Genomic DNA, 20,924 nt, shown 5'->3' with positions numbered 1-20,924 from the left:
GAAGCTGAATGAGCAGAATTTTGGCTTTATTGTGGCTGCTGATGCTTCTGGAGATTCTTAGCTTACTTCAATGATAAGGCTTGACAGGATTTCAGAAACTGATGCAGGATGTGCTGTTGAAATAGGAAGTCCTTTGTACCTCAAGCTGAGTTTTGGCATGCTAAGAGAGCCGGTCAACTTGCAGGGCTTGAAAAAACATGTAGTGAAAAGACAAATGAACAAAATTATGACTTCATCAGATGTACACAGCCTGCTACCCCCTTTATACCACAGGCAACAACAACCACCTGAACAACAGCCTGGGGGTCCTACACAGCAGGCTATTGCACTTGGAGGAGATAAGGATCCATGCACAGCTGGCTGGAGCAGTGCAAGCCTGTGCTGAGCCCTGCTGTTCTACACGTGACTTGGCTTTGGGGACTGTGCCTCATGCCTTACCATACAATAAATGCAACCAGCTTGTCAAACCAAAGAGCCCATAGGCAGAACCTGTTTGTCACCAGCCATGATGTCAAAAGAATGTTCCTGACTTTATCTTGAAGTGAAGCAGCATGTTTTCCTACAAATACTATTCTTTTTTTTTTTTTTTTTTCCACAGTGAATATGACAGAGTTGCTTTGGTTCTAAGAAGATCCTAAAATAATTCTGAAGATGACTGCTGTTGGACCTCACCACAGAGAGAAAGTCTGAGCAGTGTGCCATGGCATGGCCAGAGGCCTATCTTATATTGTATCACTGTGGGTTCCCAGCATCAGAGGGAGCATGATACAATAAATTGCTATCTCTTTTGTGGGGTATTAATAACATGGTTAATTTTCCTGATAGTGCTTTTGCCTTTTGACAGAAATCAGAAACTATCTTCTGGGATGCCCTCTATACCTACTGCTCCTGCCCAGCAAAGGGCCTGGTTGTGTGTCTATGGCCACAGAAAATTCTGCTGATGACACAGGTTTGTGTAGGACACCAAGAGGCAGCGCTGAGTGACCAGAAGGCACCAAGCTTCACCCATCTGCAATCTGGCCAGGAGGGAAGGGAAAGAAGTGGGACCTGCTGTACCCAGAGGGAAGGTCCTGGGGCCCAGATGCAGCTGGGTACATCAATGTCCAGGCAAAAGAAAAGCAATACTTACCTACATGTTTGTGACAACACAGACAGATGCTGCTTACAAGGTATGCAGAGAAAGGCATCTCCTTAAACTTCAAAGAAATGTCTGCTTTTAAGAGTGTTTACTGCTTATGTGTAGGACAGTTTTTGGCTCATTCTAAGTGACCCAGGAGTACTTGTGAGGTCTCTCTACCCTTTGCCTTAATCATTTGTGCAATGTAGATAATGAGAATTGCTTTGCAAATCATTTTGCATCTGTAGAATGCTTTGAGATAACAAGATGAAAGACACAGGGAGTCTCATCTTGCCAAGAGGAGATCTGTTGGAATCTCCCAAAACAGTGCCCAGTTAATATTCAAGCAAGTGAGATATTGCTATTGAACATTTCAGGTGATTATGGCTTTCTCACAGTGGCTGCAAGCAATTATTGGGACCATTTTCCCAGATTTTCTCTCCCTCCAGGCTTTGGTATTCAGCCAGATCAGTTTTTGTCTGTCTCTCTTCCCTTAGTGAAACTATCATAGATGCTGGCTTACTGATACCCAGGGACAAAAACAGTTAATTACTTCCAGCCCACCTGAGGGGAATCTTCCAAGGCACCTGGGTATTTAAGCTCCAAAATACAATGATCTCTAAGGCTATGACCTTGTTTTGTAAATTTATACATTTACATAAATATCTGCCTATGGGAGATAATTCACAGTCTTCATCCATGTTTCTCTTACTGGGCATAGGACAGAGAAAAGCAACTTGAGGTGGAGTTCAACTCAGGCAGCACACTGAGAGAAGGCATCCTAATACCAAGCAGTAGGAGATGTGCCTCGTGAGACATGCTGCGATCCTGTCCACCTCTTGCCATTTATGCATCTAACCACCAATTGAGCAGATGTTGGTGTGTTTGTGTGGCAAAAAAACAATTAAAATTTTCTTTTACTTCTTTTCTGATTAGAGGGTTGGGTTATGGTTACTGAATTGAAGCTAATCACTTCAGAGTGATTTTTTTTTCATATTTAGTTCTTGGTCTCTCTTCTCTACTCAGAACCTGTTGCAAATCCTATGACTTGTGGATTTGTCCTTAAGTTAACAGTTGTGTCTAGCAGAGTGAAAGAGACACCCAGAGGTTTTACTCAAATTCATGCTGAAATCTGAGTGCAGCTTGCCTCACAGAGGAACAAATTATTGCTCTCATTATCAGAGAGGGAAGAAAACGAATATGCACAGCAGAAAACCCTGCTGTCAGGGTGGTTCCAGTGTGTTTCACACAGTTTTTAGATGTGAGTTATTTAAGCATCTGGAGGCTCAGACAGTTGTATCTCTGTACCTTTTCTAAGGCTTTTACAAACATCAGAGTGAGATGCATCCTTGCTGATGGACTCACTAATGATACAGCCATTCTCAGAGTGAGTGCTATGAAAATAACTTCGTAACATCTAACATAATCATAAGCCACATAATTTCCCAAATGCCACCAGAATTGAAACTGGAACAAGTTTCAGCCATCTAAGCATCTGAGCACTTTATTTCTCTAAATGGCTTGTCCAGGGGAAGAAAAAGAAAAGGAGCTGGTAAGCCTCTCTGAAGCTAGAGGGAATAAATTACACACCTACTGCTGTTATTATATAATATATAATTATATAATTATTAACAAAGCTACAGGAATTGTACATAAATAAAATGTATGTATACTTTTGCTTATAATATTTATTATGGACATTTCAAAGTCACGCTTATCTTATTATCTTATTGTCAGCATTGCCCTGGAGAATAATACTTTAATCAGTGAAGTTTCTGGACATGTCCATTGTGAACTCTATTTTTAAGACCTATGAGATCAATAGACATAAAGGTTCCCATATGTGATAAAAACTTGGGACTGGAGTTTATTATGCCATATATATGTACACAAATGTTTAAGCTACTAGGCAGAAAGCATGGAGCTGTGTGGTCACCATGCTCTGATAATTTCCTTTTCTTTGTACTTTTCCTCCTGAATAGCTCAGCAGCTTTGTGATCTATTTTGGCATAACAACTCATTGTGTGTCCCTCTAGGTCATCTTTTGTCATTAGAACTTATATTCCTACACCAGATAAATATAGAAATTACTCTCTTAAAGTCATTGTGACTTCTAGTTAGTCCAGAGAAGATGCTAGAAAAACACAGATCACTTCTGTTTACACAATGGTCCCTCTGTGTCAGTTTATCAGTAGATGACGGCTTTCAGTTTTGCCATTACCGTACACAGATTATTTTTTATGTCAGAGAAATAAAGAGAATGAGTATTTTCATTTTTTTAAAACACAAAAATGCTGCCAAGAATTTGTGAAATCAGAGGCTGAGTTTGCTCTTCTTTAACACAGACTACTCTATTCAGGATAGCTTTGTGTCTGTGTCATTGGAATCAATCTCACAAGTCCTGACTGTAAAATCATTATTCTTCTAGAAAAAATGTTTTATAAAAACATGTGCTTTTTAATATTATACAAGCTGTGATTTCCTTATGAAATCTCCAGGTAATCCTGTAGTGATGAAAAATAAGAACTTTCCAATACTTCTCAAAAGTATATTTGTTTGGACCACTAATGCATTCTAATAAAATACTCAGGGCTGCCAGAAACCCTGTTTTATGATTATTTTTCAGCTTTTTTATTATAATGTTAACATATAAATATACATCATTAATACATTAATATATTAATATTTTAATAAATATATTTATGTGTTTGGTTGTGCTTGGTATTCAAATAACCCAAATTTATTGCATTTTAATTGTAGAGAATAATGTTTTCTGTGGTCAGACCAGTTAATCTGCTATCATATTAGCACTTAATCAGCATTTTAATATCTGCCTTTTGATTATAGTTCTTTCATCTCTTTCCTCTACATTCTTCCCTTTTTCTAATCTTCTTTGTATGTTTACCTAGCTGAATATTGTCTACAACGTAATAATAGGTTCTTTCTAATCATATGCTTATATTATTTTACAAAATAATACCCTTATTTTTTTGTTTTGTCTTTCCTTGTATTTTTTCCTTATAAATATTATTGTGCTTCAAAATATTATTGTAGCTTTGAGACTGGTACATCTTTCTTTGTATGATACTTAAGCTTCCCTCCAAATAAAAAAAAGAAAGGAACAAAGCTGACAGAAGAAATAAAGATGCCTGAGTGTTGGTGCTACATGTTTGATCTCCCACATTCAGTGTGAGCCTTCTTCCTGTCTTCCCCTGTCTTTGGAGTAAATCCCATATGCAAATATACTAAACAAAAGTCTGATCAGCCTTTCAGAGAGATTTCTAGCATTTTCATCTACCATAAACAGTACACCTGTTTTCTGCTGTCCCTCTTGACTATGCTGTTGGTATTTATTTAGAGAGGCACCTAATTTCTCTAAAAAAGCAATGAATATCCAGATGAATTTCACAATCCTTGCTGTGCATAGTCCCTCCATGAATTCAAATTCAATTGCTAGCCTCTCTTTTAAAATGTTTTTCTTTTTTAATAGCAAAACCAAGGTATATTAATGTCATAGGAAAAAAAACAGTCCGTGAATGTGTGTATTTATGTTATGAATTTTTAAGCTGGTTCTAAGTACCTTTTAACAGAAAAAGAAAAGTCACTTTTTTTTAGAAGGAAATCTCAATGCCTCAGTCACAAGTCTGTTATTAATTGTACATTGATATTTCAAAAATTCTGTGTGAATCCAAGTATCCAAATGCTGCCATTTACCATTGCAATGGGCAGTTCCTCTGTCATTCTTGGCTGTAGTATACATCACCTGAAAGGAAAATACAAAGAGATGTAATTGAACTACAACTCTCAGACAGCTGCTAGAAAAAAAACTCTCAAAAGATTCTTTTTAGGACCTGAACAAGCTGATGAAAATGAATCTACGCAGGAACCACTAACCAAAGGCAATTGAAATATCTATGATTTATGCAAGAAAATAGTGAAAACTGAAGATGAATCTTTTGCTAGATTTACAAATCCTAGGGAATTGCTGGCTGATGAAAACCAATTATGTAAAGTGCCAGCTGGGTTTCTATTTCCTTCAACTACTCTGTATTTGAGAAATAATTGCACATTTTCCATCAGCAACGTTTCTTTCAGCACTTTCACAGTGGCAGAAGCATTTGAAGGAGAATCAGCTTTACAATAATCCCCGAACAAAAGGAACCAAAAACCTCAATGTCCCCTAAACCAAACAAAATCCTTTAAAATCCCAACTCCTTCCTCATGGATCATTACTCCTTCCACACCTTACAACCACAGGACCAGCCATCCCCTGGGCAGTGCAGGGTCTGTTGTGGAGGTCGGGGTGAGGGTGCTGCTGTCCAAACCCTGCCCTTCTCTTGCTGATACCCAGGACATAACCAATATGGAAACCTTACTCCAACCAAACCTACCAGCTGGATTTATGTCTAAAACTTGAATTCAGCTACTCAACAAAAGATTATGGCCTGCGGTGAGCTTTTATTCCATGTTATTTATAGCTTCTTGACTCATCTTTTAATCACAGAAGAAAAATGTACACTCAGGAGCACAAGCACGTAAAACTCCTCCTGCAACCTGCTTCCTTCCAGTAACTGTAGTGAGAAGGTTTGATGTTCAAGGACTTTATGATGAACATCTTAAGCCTTTCAGAAATCTGAAAAATCTCCCTCACTGCAATTTTGGAGTCTTATTTATCACACAAGTTAATCTCAGTCTTTCACTAAGTTAAGCAAAATTTCTTTTTCTGGCAGCAGAATATCACCTTTATTACAGGGTAGTGACAACAGTGCTACTAGCAGGGGATCATTCAAAACCTGATACAGGCCTGCAGTAAATAATATGTCCTTGCCAGAAGATAAGTTCAGCAATGATATATATTTTCTAAAAATTCGCTGCAATATCTTTGATAAACCCTTCAAAGTTCAAACAGTGCTTTTTTTTTTTTTTTTTAACTGACAAACAGAGATTTGAAGGTGTTTAGAGGATACTGTGTTTCAATTTATCTTTTAATAGCATTAACCAGGCTCTGAATGGTATCAGTTTTATCTTCCAACCTAATCTGAGCTATTTCTACATAGAGTGGATTTAGTTTCATTATGCTTTTCATGAATCACCCACTTAGGGGCATTGGACCTTACTGAAAAGAAGCAGGACTTTATTGTGGCAGGGATACATAAGCTGAGTTTTCTGTGTCTCTCTTTATTGAAGACCTTGAAAAAAACAAAACAGGATTTAAGATTTAGGAAGGTCTATCTCAGCTGTATGCACATGAATAAGGATATCCGAAGGACAAAATTATAGTGGAAGCTTTTTCACATTCTTCTTGGAAATCAAGAGTGGATGTGTCTCTGAAGTGCTATGCAGTAATGTGCCTGCACTTACAAAAAAGGAAGAACTGGTCAAGGATGTGAAGGTCAGGGGCAGCCTGGGTTGCCATGACCATGAGATGGTGAAGATCAGGATCCTGAGGGGAGTATCCTGCAAAAAGCCAGGCTGCAATCCTTGTCTTCAAAAGAAAAATCCAAGGGTGAAATGGTTTACCCAGAGAGATTGCAGTGTCTGCATCCTTGGAGATATTCAAAACCTAACTGGACACAATCCTGAGCAACCTGCCTTAGTTGATTCTGTTTTGAGCAAAGGGGATTTACTGCACGACCTCAGTGGTTCCTTTCAGCCTCAGCTGTGAGTATTTTACACTCACAGAGACGATTATAGTCAACAGCTCTCTACAAAAGCTAGCGTTTGGTGGAAACCACCTCAGCTACTTCTGGAAAGATGGAGATAAAATTTATGTAGATCAACTAAGAGATCTTTGTAGTTTGGTGTATTTTGACATATGCCACAAAGAACTTCATCAAATTCCTCACCAGAAATTTCTTGATTGTCCACAGCATTTATCCAAACTATTTATAAACAATAAACTACTGTGCTTTTTGATTGTAAAACACAGACTTAAACCCTCAAATAAAACATCTAAGTTGAAAAGCAAAATTTTAAGCACAGTAAAAAACAAATGTCATATAATGATAGTATACCTAATAATTTATATTAATAAAATATATGTGTAATCATCTTGACAACAGCATTTCTGTCTTTCAGGTATTTTTACTTCAATTTAAGAAGTTATCCCAGCTTTCTGATAGACTCCTTTTGTGAGGCATGACTAACTTCTGTTTTTACAACCACTTTCATCACATAAAGCAAACAACCTTCCTGTCCAATAGGTAAAATAGTTTAATGCAACTGGGCTATAAAGGGAGTCCTTGTGACTCTGCAATTTCTGATTTCTCTATAGGGATGCATGAAAATGTAAATGCAAACATCCCATGACTGGAACATCTGTGCAATACCAGAACATCAGGCAGCTTAGAGCACACTGAACACAGACCTGTGTTCCCAAATAGGGTTTCAGCTGAGTTGCTTCTTCTCTTTTTTTATTATTTTGACTGCTACAATAGCCCTGCCTGACAAATTCCCCACCTCTGCATCCATGGCCACAAAATACATTCCCTACAACACACAGATTGTGTAGGACACCCGGGAGCCAGGAGTGACTAACAAGGAAAGGACTAAGCTTCAATTTGGCCTGGAGGAACGTGGGTCCAGCCATGCCTGGAAGAAAGGGCCTGGAAAGTGGGAAAGGCTAAAGATCTTTCCTGGCAGTCTAGAAACAGCAAGGTACACAGAAAACCAAAGCTAGCAGAGCAGATTTTATACAGACTTCACTGAATGATGGGACAGAAAAATCAACCTTTGCCTTAGAAACTGTTTTATCAGTGTGGAGAAATCACCTGAATAGTGAAGGAGGCTGTAATTTCACTGGAAAATTGTTTTGCAGAGACTATGGAAGTTTGAAAGAGTCAGAATTTATAAAGCTCTGGTGATTTTATGAGAAAGCTGATTTTATGAGAAGTGTGATAGTATTATATAACTTGGAGTTTCCATTCAAAAATGTTACACTGATGATTTTTTGGGAAAAAATGTTATGGATTTAAACAGCTTAAATAGTTATGATCTCACTTGCCAGGGGAATCAATAAGTGGTTTTTGTCTTGCATTTACTAGCTTCAATTAATTTATTCTTACTATTTCACTGTTAATTTTGAAATAATTTTTTACAGTTCAAATCATTCATTGTCCCCCAAAGCACTCAACCACCTGCTCATCTTTCAGTACATATTCCTGTCTTATGGGATTTATACATTCTCTTATTCAATTCCCCAAAGGCACAAAAGCAGTGGTTGGAAGTCCACAGTATTCATGGCTCATATTTCCAGCTAAATATAATGTTTTTTAAGTGATTGAAATAGAGCTATTTAATAATAGAAAAGAAGCACAGAGGAAGCACACAAGGAAGCACTTAGGGGCTTCCTCAATAGATGTGGTTTTGCCCCCTAAAATATTAATTGTGTTAGAAGAATACAAATTTTCTCTTAAGGAAGATATTCTGTCTCCCCCGAAGATATTAGTATTCATAAAAATAATCTTCCTCCTTTTTTTTCCATTTCTTGATGAGAGTCTTATGGACTTTAAGGTTAATTTAAGAAAAAGAAAAACTTTTCTATATGAAATCAGGGTTTTTTTGTGCTTTTCTTCCTCAAACCTAGTGGAAAATCTGCCTGCAATTGCAATTGCAGAAGTAGGTTAGCTGGGATCCATTTATGGGAATGAGCTTTTGGAGACTTCCAGGGGGGCTTTAGTTTTTTGCTAATTAGAATAATTATCTCATCAATTAGCTCTTTTTCAGAAGCAGAAATTCTCTAGTGGCATTGTAAATGCTTATGTTGGCTATGTTGGCTCCTCTAGTCAGAGACAAGTTTCTAAAAGCTCCAGACCCTTTGTTTGGGAGGAAAGATTCCTGCTGCCACCTCACTGCCTCCTTCAGATCCTTGAATTATCTGAGGTGATGTCCTTTCATCCCCATCATTTGTGGTTCATTCCCAAGCTAGGCATAAAGAAAGAGATCTTCAGTTTCCTACTTTCAGAAGGCTTCCTCAAAAAATGTAAACCAGGCTACACAGAGAAAACTAAATTAAGATGGGAAAAGAATTTTGAATGATTTCCGAGTGATGAAATAAGCCACTAAATCCACTTGTTCAGTACTTTTCATTTACGTGGGAAGCAATTGGAACTGAAGAATTTACTGAATTTACTGAAGTATTTACTGAAGAATAAAACACTTAAAAAAATTTTTAAAGAATAATAAAGTGCTTTCCCAGCTATTTTGTTCCTTATAGTTTAAGCAGTGCAGAATCAGCCTTCTACCTTAAAAAACAAACAAAAAATAAACAAAACCCCTAAAATATTGAATAATTATCCCCCCCCCACAATGGAGAATTTGTAAAAGCCTGAATCCAGTATAAAAAAGTAATGAATTTATAATTTAACTTAAATCCAGTTTTTACAAACTTTCTAGTAAAAAAATCAATGAATGATTTTAAAATAAAATTTCTGTTTGATACCAGAATGTGAAATAGTGTAGTTTTGAAAATTTCAGATGTATCACATGTACATCAAGGATTTTTTCTAAATATTGCCAGTAAAAGGACGTATCAAAACTGCAGCATTTTCACTATCTATTTGCATAATCCATTTAAATTTTAACAAAAAGCCCATTTCAACAAAGAAATTAAATCTTCCAGAATTGGGGAGTTTCCACAAGTAGTTTCATATTATATTTTCATTTCCTTGCTAGTAAAAAGATGGTGAAAATAGGCCAAGTATTACTATTTACATACTCTTTCTATATTTAGTGCTGGTGACACTCAATGAAAGCTTGAGAAATCAGAAACTTTCTGACCAGTGTTTGCTGGGAGGTGTCACTACTGTCAGCTGGGAGAAAGAAAATTCCCCAGCAGCTCCCCAGGGTGCATGTGCAATCTGCAAGGAAATCTCATGTTCAGTTCTTTTCAGTGTTGATGTTTAGAGTAAAATTAATTAAAACTAATGTGATTATGTATCTTTGTTTAATTATTGACCAAAATGGACCTTAGATTGGGGGTGCTTGAACAGGATTTGCTCCATGATGTCATTAAGCTAAGCATCAGAAATATGTTTCTCTCAAAGTATTTTGTCCCCTTTCCAGTGGGGATGTTGTCCTTCTGACAGATTTTCTGGAGCAAGACATTTCACAAAATCCACGCTCCTGTGATTGGCAGAAAGTTCTTCTCGTGATTGATTCTTTTCATCTCTTATTTTTAATTATGGTTATAGGGCAGTTCAATAATGCATGTTACCTAATGTCATCTCGTGACACTAAAAAATGGAAAATCTATTTCTGTAACCATTGCTGATAGTAACCAAGTAATGAAACAGGTAATAGAAAAATCTAGGCAGATAAAGCCATTTTCTGGACACACTTGTACTGTCATGTTAGCCTCAAAAACCAGAACTGTGCTGCGTATTCTGCTGGTACTATGCCATAACTTGCAGTTTTCTTATAACCTTTTATGCTAAAAAGCCAAACAGACTTTTTCATTTGCTTTTTAACAGCCTTTTTATGAACAGCAGCTTGGGAAAAGTTAAGCTTTGAAGCCTGCAGAAGGTGTTTTCATGTACAAAACTGTATTTGTGATTTCTGATCCTCGGTGATAATATATTTCTATTTCCAGGTAAAGGCCCTCTTCCTATGTTGCATTTACTGTCTTACTTTTTAATAATATTTATTATTTAAAATAAATATTTTTATTTTTAATAACAATATATGTATTATTAAATAATAAATATTATTGTATTTACTTATTATTATATATTATAAATATTATTAAATAATTAATTTTTTAGTACTTTTAAAGACAGTGAGACTTACAAGGACATAATTTTTGGTCCAGACAACTTATAATTTTCATATGTAAGAAAACCCCAGAATACCAATTAGCAAATATAACTACTTCTGACTTGCCTTCCTTGAGTGTAACTTGCCCCAGAAGCAGAGTTTGAAAGATTATTTCAATAATCTATCTGTCTGCTTTGTGAATTCCCCACCACTCCCTCAGCCAGTCAGAAGAACAATAAGGTGTTATATTAAGGGCATCAAGGACCAGAAATACTCCACAACTGCATAGACTTCCAGGCTTTAAGAGTTTATGTTTTCAACATAAACCCTTTATCAGTGGAAAAAGTGTGTAAAACAAATCAAAACCTTATAAAAATATTTTCCCTTAAATATATTAGCAACTGATAACATTACTTTTACTTACGTTTTAATGTGACAAGCACCCATCAGACCAAATCATGAAGTCAGTCAGGGGAAATTCCCCCTAAAAATGGCGTAACAGTTGATTTTCCTCACAGCATGGGCCTAGAAGCACACAGCTAGAAATAGTATAAGGGAACCAAATTAGAAGGTTGAGGTTAAGCCTTCAAGATTTTGAAAATGCCAGAATTAGAAATGGCTTTACAGTTTCAGCTTTGCTTGTTGTCAGCTCGTTGTCATCAGAGCACAGCTTTGCTTTGACGGCAGCCTCTCTTCTGAGCCACAGGGTGATGTTTCTCTTCCTCACCTCCCAGGCTCAACCAGCCACTGTCACCAAACTCCAGCACATCCCCCAGGTGCAGGGTCCTTTCCCACCTCCAGCCTCACCTCACCTGCATATCTCGCCCTTTTGGTGAGCTGGCCACACTCTGCAGCTCTGGCCTTTTTTTGTGAGAAGGAGAAAAGGCACGTATTGGAGAGGCAGGTAACCACAAATGCCTCAGCATGGACCCAGAAGCTGCTGAAATCCTGCAGATCTGATCTGAGGTACTGATCCAGGTACTGATCCAGGTACTGATCTGAGCAGGATGTTTGTGGGCTCGTGCAGCTGACCAGGTGTGTGGGCACACCTTGGGGAGACGCTGGTGGACACCTCAGGCAGAAGGAACCTCTGTGGCCTCATGGCAGCTCTGCAGCCAGGGACGGGGCAGAAAAGGCTGTGGCTAAAGACAAACCAGTCTCTGCCGGAACAGGACACTTCTTTAGGGGCTATAATATGGAGAAAATCAGCAACTGGCCTCAGGGTGATTCATCTGACAAGCTTCAAATCCCTGCCAAAAAGGACAGTGGTGACAGAGATTCTCAACTTAAAGACTTTGCATCATATATCCTCTTTAACCCAAATCTTGGCTATAACTAGATTTACCTGTGACTTTTAAAGTTCACAGCCACAAAGCTGGATCCACTATCTCTAAAATGCCAGCCAGAGTCCTGCCACTTGGAGCAATTGTGGGAAACTGGAAAGAAAACTTAGTGCAGAGGAGAGCTCCTGGTAGTGTTAATGGAATGCTGCTGCTTCCAGCCTGAGGGCACATTTCTTGTGCCAAGACAACGCTATCCCTCTGAACACAATTCCTTTCTTCCCTGTAAGCCACTGCCAGGCTTAATAACCAGACCCCGCGAAACCACTGCTGCTTTATATGAGAAAGGCAGAGGGGGACAAGAAAAGGTTCTCTTAGGAGCGAGGGCACACGAGCAGTTTGGCCACCACAGGACATGAACGTGGGAAGCAGATCATAGTCACGATTGCCATCTAATGGCCAGGAGTCAGAAAATAGAGATGAGGAAGAGGTGGTACAAGTAGTGAAGAACAGGGGTGAAGAGGGAAGGGACTCAATTTAGGAGTGCCGGTTTGGGGCTGAGCCCTACTGACTGCTCCTGTTTCTAACCAGAAATTCAATTTGTGGGATTCACATCAGGCAATGGCAAAAGGTGCCTAGATCTGACACTGAAGTTTCTATTGAGCCCTGCAAATAGTGTGGACAGCCAAGCTGTGCTTATCATACAGTCACATGTTCTTTATTGCAGGAAATGTTGCGGAATATCTACGTATTTTTGGCTATTCTTCAGAGAATAAGAAGTAGAGAGGGGAAAAATAGACCTATTCCCATTTGTCCGTTTATAAGGATGCTGCAGACAATGCACGTCCTTGCTTAAAAAGTATTATTCGCTCAGCAGAATCTTTCTTTTCCAAGACCTTTCCAGAGCGCCACGAGAGAAGGAAGAGTTTTCACCAGCAGAGTGCGGTGTTTCCCTAAAAATATGGCAGCATGAATCATCATTGACATCGTAGAAGATGCTCTCCCACTCTGTGTAAAAGCTGGTTTTTAACTGAAGACAACCTGAAAAAAAAAAAATTGCATTTTCTGAAAGAAGGTGCCCTTAATAATGATCATGCTAATCATGGAAATTATGCTGTAAGGTTCAAATATGCACAGCTTTAACAATCTAATTACAGTGACACTTCCTGGCAGCAAATCTATGTTTAATGAAGTACGTAAGTATTACATTTAGCATGTGAATAGACAGTGAGACTAACCATGTGCTTAAAGTCAAGCAAATTACTAAGTTCTTTTGTAGATCACATCATACTTAATATGCAGATTACTGCCAGGATGACTTCCCTTTAAATAAATAAATTTATTTATTTATTTATTTATTTATTTATTTATTTATTTATTTATTCTATTTTGAAACATGCACCTACTTCCCTGGAGGAGTTTCCTTTCCCTTGTTTACTCAGAACATCATCATATTGCCACTCTAGCTTTCCCAGACAAATTGTGTCAAGATTAATCTTTTTCCTTTTTTTTTAAGAAACGTTGGAGGAAGGAAAATAGCTAAAGATTTTCTTTTGAAAACAAATGTTACTCATTAATTATGGTATCTGTTCAACAAACATAGTATATAGTTCAAATATGCATCCATAAACCTCTGCAGCAATCCTTCAGGCAAATGGAATGAGTAAATACAGTCAAGGAAATGGAAGAAAACCACAGCTGTCTTCAACTACGGCAATGCATTCCACATCCACTTAACTTGTCATGCTGTAATTTAGTAAGAATACTGCTTGGACCAAATGTCTACTTTTGCACCTTGGTAAAGCACAGATAGCCACCTCACTTGAGATGGTAAGACACGAATAACATCAGCTGCACTCACCAAAAGATCAGCTATCTTATTTCTACCAGCCCTTCACCCATTTCAGAGCAGTGTATTGAGTGGGGGGTGCACTTCCCTTAATTTTAATGAGTAAATTTGGCTCAGGTTAAAGTCAACAATGAGAAACAGATACTTCCACAGAGGATTTATCTGAGTGCTGTAGACACTTACCTTAGTCTTTGGCCTTTGGAGGTGCACATTTCCCTCTGTGGCTGCACAGAGGGAGCCTGGAGTGACTAACTTTGGATGACTAACTATTTAAACAGCTGGCTTAAAAAAAATAAACCCCAACCATATCTTTAAGAGCACTTCTCCCCCCACCCCACCCCCCAGGAACTACGTGGCTTAGTATGCATGACATTCCTAAAAGGGGAAGGGGGCAGGCAAGGAAGGGGGGGCCAAGGCGAGAAGACAAAGAAAGAAAAAACCCTTATTTTGCACTCTTGTACATCCCTTTCAGTTTCTTTCTCAAAACGGATGTGGGGAGCCATTAAATGTCAGCTCAGCCAGCATGGCTCGAAGCTCAGTGTGACAAGGTCATGCAGAGGTGGCAAATGAATGTACAATGAATTCAGAAGAGTACTGCTGGCTGCTGCAATTCTGAAGGGGTCATGCAAGCAGGGAAAATAAAGAGAATCAAGAATTTTTGCATAGAAATGGAAAGAAATAAAAGTATATGTGCTTTGTACATCATACCTTGGTATTTTTTAGTTTATCATTATTTTTAAGCATTCCTGTACTTTCAAATCTGATCTACTATTATTGTTAGAAAAGCAAGCAAGAAGAGTTGTGCTGGCAACTATATAAACAGTGACAGACATGCTAGAAATTTTTCTGTGGGCAGAGGAAGAATCTGGCAGGTATGCAAAGAAAAAGAAAATGGGACAGTTAGGAATGTGTGAGAAGGCTTGGAGAAGAACAGGAATCAAGCAAAGAGTAGCATCCATGATTTGGATTTTTTGATCCAAAAAATTTTGCTTTGTTTTGCGTCATTTTATTTTGTGCTAAAACACACAAGTATGTGCACATGAATGTGCACAAATACACTCATAAAACTTCATGGTATGATAATGGTGTATTATATTGAAACTTTTGAATTTTCATTACTTTTGTGACTGCTATAGTAAACTAGGATTCGCTTTTCTTTTTTCCTCATGGAACTGCAAGATATAAAAAACTCCTGTCAATAGAAGTAAATATCCATTTATCCTGCAATATTTATAGAAAATGTTAAAGAACACAAAAATATGCTTTAAAAAAAATGTATAGAAATTCTAAAGTTCACAGCACCTTACAAAGCATCATCCTATATTCAAACTGGTGTGAGTGGACTGCATCAAAATGATGCACTCCATATCCTGCCCCAGGAATCACTTTCTGTCTTCACAAGACAAAATTAAAATTTAACTACTCTTTACCAATCTATTAATCTATTTTTTTTCCTGGAACAGGATCTGCCTGGATGACACATGAAGCAGGTGTGCTAATTTTAAATGCAACTTCCCTCAGGATGTGGAGCCTTTCAAGGATCTCAGCAGCAGCAGGAGGTCTGCCTGAGAGAGCAATTTCCCCTTACAGCTGGATTGAAAAAATACGGGAATATGTTTAGACATTTGCCTTCATATTCTATCAGGACATAGATATAAGTATTTTGTAATGGAACAACTCATTTCCTCATTGTTTCAAACACTGCTGCCAAATACACAGGAGAAAGTGTATTGTCTTATGAGAGGCTGTGAGTAAGCTTTAAAATATGGATTAGAGACTAAAACATGTAAGCATCTGCCTTTATTAATTATTGGCAACTGTTAATAAGATGTGAGTTTCTGCTTGTTCTTTTAACTGTAAGAAAATTATATGATAATTTTATTATAAAGCAAACAGGTTTACATACTGGACTACTTTGGGCCAGGACAGACACCACAGAAAGCTTTTCCTCAAGGAAAGAGGAATGGAACTTGGTTTGACCTTAGGACCTCAGCCATGTGATGTCACTCCTGGTCTCAAAGATCCTCACACATGCTGCAATTTCAATCTCCATCCAAACAGAGAGAAAAAGCCAGTACTTTAACCCAATTCAGAAAGCTGATTGTGCCTAAAATCATGGTCATTGCACCAACACTGACTTGTCCTCTATCTTCACTGAAGATCTTGGTGCTGTGAGGGTGATGGTGCAGTGGGACACAAGCACCTTGAGGAAACCAGCTGCCATGAGTGGAGTGAAAAGTGACGGGGGGCTGTGGTCACAGAGCTATAAGGGTTCACAGAGTGGGGGTGGGTATGGTTGTGCACTGGTCTCAGATATGCTGCCAACCAGCAGGAATCAGAGAGTCAAAGATTCACATTGGAAAAGACCTCTAGGATCATCCAGTCCAACCATTAACCCAGTAAAGCCGAATCCACAACTAAACTGTGCTCCTTAAGTGCCACATCTGCTCATCCTTTCTATATCTCCAGGAATGATGGCTCACCCACTTCCCTGGGCAGCGCATTACAGTGCTTGATTACCCATTTGGTGAGGAATTTTTTCTTATTATCCAATCTAAACCTCCCATGGCGTGACTTGTTGTTTGTGACTTGGGAGAAGAAACCAACCTCCACCCAGCTGCAGCCTCCTTTCAGGTGGTTGTAGAGAGTGATAACCTTCTCAGCCCTCTCAGCCTTAACGCTCTCCCAACCTTCTTTTTCTCCAGGCTAAAGAAGCCCAGCTCCCTCAGCTGCTCTGTGTAAGACCTGTGCTCCAAACCCTTCACCAGCTCTGTTGCCTTTCTCTGGACATGCTCTGGTACCTCAATGTCTTTGTGGTAGTGAAGGGCCAAAAGCCTTGATTTATTCCAGGCTTAGCCACCCAGACACTCCACTTCTGTGACTGCTGTGGGTTTAGGCTTGGTTGGGCTCAGGGATGTGATGGATTTTTATTTTATGTTTTTTTACAAAAATAGAAAACCTTTAAAAATGGAACATAGCATTGAAAGGCTGAGTGGAAAATCCTATAGGGTAGCAGAGGTGTCTCTCCTGGCTCTCAATGCATATGCAATGCATTCTGCTGTTCATCCACTTTTTCTTATGCCAAAAGGAGAATCATCCTTATAACTCTCCAACAGCAGAATTGTAAGTATTTTGGAAGGCACTGTCCCTCCAGAATGTCTGCAAAGGGCCAAGTATATAGAGAAACATTTCCATCCAAGGTTTCTTTTCATTAAGATACAATTTTTAGGTCTTTGTTTCACAAGAAAGGCTTCTATTAACATCATTGTGACCAGTGTAGGAAGAGGATACTCAGGCAGGGATCAGCATTAGTCCCATTGATTTATTTGTGCAAATTGCAATCCCTTCCCCTCACTAATATGGCATGGAGTGTGGCCCAGGCTTACACCCTAAGTTTAGGAGTCCTTAAAGAGCCCATTGATTTCCCTGGAAAATGCAAGAACAGGCAAGGGTCCTAAGATCCCCATAAAACCTATTTCTTGTGGGAACCTCCTCACTCAGTCAACAGATCCCAGGTTAAGTTATCAGATCTATTTAATGTTGACTTTAAAAGGAATTAAGTACTCAAATATCTCTGAGAGTCTGGGTAGCTCACTGCTTACTACTCAAGGACTAAAGGTCTCACCTAATATTGGCTGTCGAAAAGTGACCATTGAGAGGTAGCCCTTCTACACCACTAGGGTCAATGGGATGGCAGTGAGAGGAAACTGGAGAGTGATTCATTTCCTCAGCCTCTATCCTTGGATTGGCTGAATCACCTTAGACTATTGCACTGATTGTGGGAAGAGTCTGGGCTACAGCTGCAGACTGACTTTAGGTAGAATGACTCGCATCCTCTGCGATGCTTTCAGCAGCACTTGGGGTAATCAGGGAGTGTTCATTTTTTTCTGTGAGTGAGACTAAGTTTTTCAAGTCACTTCCATTTTTTTGAAAAAGACTGTGTCTGTCAGACTGCTAATAAAAATCTCCCTCTCAAAACACCTCTCACCTTGATAGAGGACTGATTGCTGATTCTTAATTTTAATGGACACGTTTTGTAGGGGTTTCCCATCCTGGCTGTATTTTCTGAGTTTGGTTACAAGAACAGGAGCAGTCTCACAGGCCCTAAGGGAATCAGGAGGTTTTACACTTACTGCTTTCCCATTATCCAAAGAAAGAAGTTGGATTGGCTTGATTCTTGTTGGCAGTCCTTTATTGTGATGTTATCTTCTGGGTATTTAATTATTATTTTTTTTCTGAGGCTTGAAGTTAGGCTGTTAAACATATTATGATGCTGTGTTTCTGTATTCCACTGTCTAAAAATGAGTGTAGACTTTGACCTTTACAGCTTTTCAGAGATCTCTCTTATTTCTTCCACATTCCTTGAAGAACCCCCTAAGTTATTACTTTTATTTTCTCCGTAAATATCTTGTCAAATTTCACCAGAATGATTCAGCTTGAATACATTTATCTCAACCTCACTGCGTAACTCAATCTTCCCTCAGCTTGAATGCCACTCCTGTCTTCATCTGTCTAAAGTAGTGTGATTAAGTCCTCACAGAGTTTACCTTTTGGCATCCAAAGGCATAATGTATTTTCTCATTTTCCTTAATATTTCATAGGGAGGCTTAAGTTTTAGCTACTCATTTGCTCAGAAATTTTTATTTCATGTTTGTGGATATTTAGTATGTCTCACCCCATATTAAGGCAGAAGGATGTCACAAACTAGATGAGGGAGTGGTAGGGAGTAAGATCTTTTGAGACAAATCCCAGGAGTTACAGCAATTGTCTGGGGAATGGGCGATCCTGTGATTTCACACCATAACCCTTCTTGCCCCTTGTCCCATGTCAAGTGGTTTCAAGCCATGCCCCTTGCACTCATGCTTGTGCAATGTTTTCAGCCCACCATGGTCTGAATGAGAGATGAGGTTCAAGATGCTCTCCTAGTATGTTAAAATTTTAAGCCCATAGGGTCTGAGTAGCTGCATCTACCTGGAGGCTGCCCCATCTTTGATGCCAGAGTGCAAAGAGCAGGCACGTGCTGCACCTCTGCTCTGCAAAGGGCCAGGTGACATCACAAGTGGAGGACAGAGGGGTTCAGCATCCCCCTGAGCACTCATGGAAGGCACCACCAGTGGGAGATGCCTCTGGTCCCTCCCTAGTCTAATCCAGGAAACACAATTACTAGCAGACTGCATCTTCCCCTGCAGCTTCCTGAGCTACCCATTGTAGGCTTCAGGACAAGTATGGTAGCTACAGTAAGGCAAATTTGGCTCTTTGCCCTGCTCTCCAGGCTGCATACTGAAATGTTCAGTGAAGCATTGCCTATGTTGGGCATCTGGATTACAGCAGGCTGGATTTCATCCCTCTGATGCTGATGATGTACTTGTAAAATCTCAGAGGAATACTGATATTATGCAACCACATGAGTACTTTTATACATCATTTGAAAAGTGGCAGATTTATATAAAATATTTAACATGCTGAAAGAAAAATTATCCCAAATACCCATTTATATATACGAAGTCATTTTATAGTGTCTCTTGAAATCTTGCCCCAAAAAAAGCTTGGGTCAAAACTTTGTGTCAGAAAAGAATTAATCAGTTCCCTGAGGTAGATTGATCCGTCTCACTCTTTACTTCATCCTTTCTCCATTACCAAATCCCTCCTTAATCTTTCATTCCTTTCCTTTGCCCATTAATTGAAAACAGTAGCTTTCTCTCCCCAAGACAGTTTTGAGTAGAAATAGCAAAAGTAAGTCATGTCCCCATCTCAGCTGATATCACACACCCTCAGCCTTCCTTATAATCTGGATATAGTAGGGGGTGCCCACCAAATTGATCTATTTTGGCACCAAACCACAGGACAAAGACAAATGCTAATGGAATACTAATCTAGATAATATGCACAGCATATTTTAGTTGGTGCAAAAGAAATAATGGACTCTTTGAAGGTTTTAAATTCAAGGCAAGTTACTATGGATGCTGGGGGCAGATGGGCAACTACCCAGATTAATAAGCATTAATAACTTTTTATGCCATCTGACTTTCTGTGTTATCTTCTCTGAATCAAAAGTGACTTCATATATTTGAAAAATTCAATGGTTGACATAAAAAGAGAAATCCCATATGTGACTTCTTTGTCTGTGTCTAGTTTCAGTTATTAAAGGCAAAGGATTATCAAACTGCTGAGCTCCAAAAAATTGCCCAAAGCATAATGACATAGGATAGCCCATATGGAGCAATCCATTCATAAGTGCATTAATACACCTCATGCACAGCTCCACTTGGCCTTACCTCAGCAAAACAGTATCCCCTGCAAACACCAGCTCTCTGTTTCTTGGTGTTATTTATTTTCTCCCTAATTGTGTTTTGTTTCCTAGGCATTACTATTAAAAGCATGATGGTAGAGCTGGTGAAAAAGCAAATGTAGATGCCCGTAAGGAAGGAGGACTAGTCTGAATTGCAATAAAGACCATTCACTGCCATTTTCCATCTCATTCAGAAGCTCTACTCTCTTTGAGTCTAAAAAGTGAAACAATACACAGGAGCCAATGAGTAATACAAAAGTAAACAGTGAGTCTGAAAACTTCATCAAGCCATTAAATGAATGACTAGTTTGCTGTCATCTGGGGCAACTGCCTAAGCATTCAGTAGCAATAATATCACTCTGGCTAGACAAGCAAGGTGGCACATGGGTGTGACTGAACCGTGGTCACCATGCTTGGCTCTGTTCTCTGCCTAGAAAACAGAGAGGCAGTCTCAAAAGCCATGGCAACTATTCATCTCAAGGGAACCTGGTTGGGCTGCACTGGTTACTTTCAAAAGAAGACAATAAAAAGCATCCTGATGAAGATTTAATAAATGTAATTAATGACACAGAGAGGAAAAAGAGTAACTGGAGATATCTGTTTATCATTTGCCCTCATAGCAAAAGCAGATCTCCA

General features: G+C 38.9%; 1 long non-coding RNA gene across 1 annotated transcript; it reads right to left on the bottom strand.

Moving 5' to 3' along the window:
- LOC131586862 (uncharacterized) lies at positions 1-11,411 on the bottom strand. The gene is made up of 3 exons (XR_009279257.1): positions 11,295-11,411; positions 4,832-4,880; positions 1-186 (listed from the first exon to the last, which is right to left on the bottom strand). It is a non-coding gene; the product is annotated as an uncharacterized LOC131586862 (long non-coding RNA).
- Positions 11,412-20,924: the final 9,513 nt, after the last annotated feature.

The sequence above is a fragment of the Poecile atricapillus genome, chromosome 1 (assembly GCF_030490865.1).
Source record: "Poecile atricapillus isolate bPoeAtr1 chromosome 1, bPoeAtr1.hap1, whole genome shotgun sequence".
In the NCBI taxonomy this organism is placed as follows: Eukaryota; Metazoa; Chordata; class Aves; order Passeriformes; family Paridae; genus Poecile; species Poecile atricapillus.
Note: the sequence above shows the minus strand (reverse complement) of the source record. Positions and strands in the feature narration are given on the sequence as shown.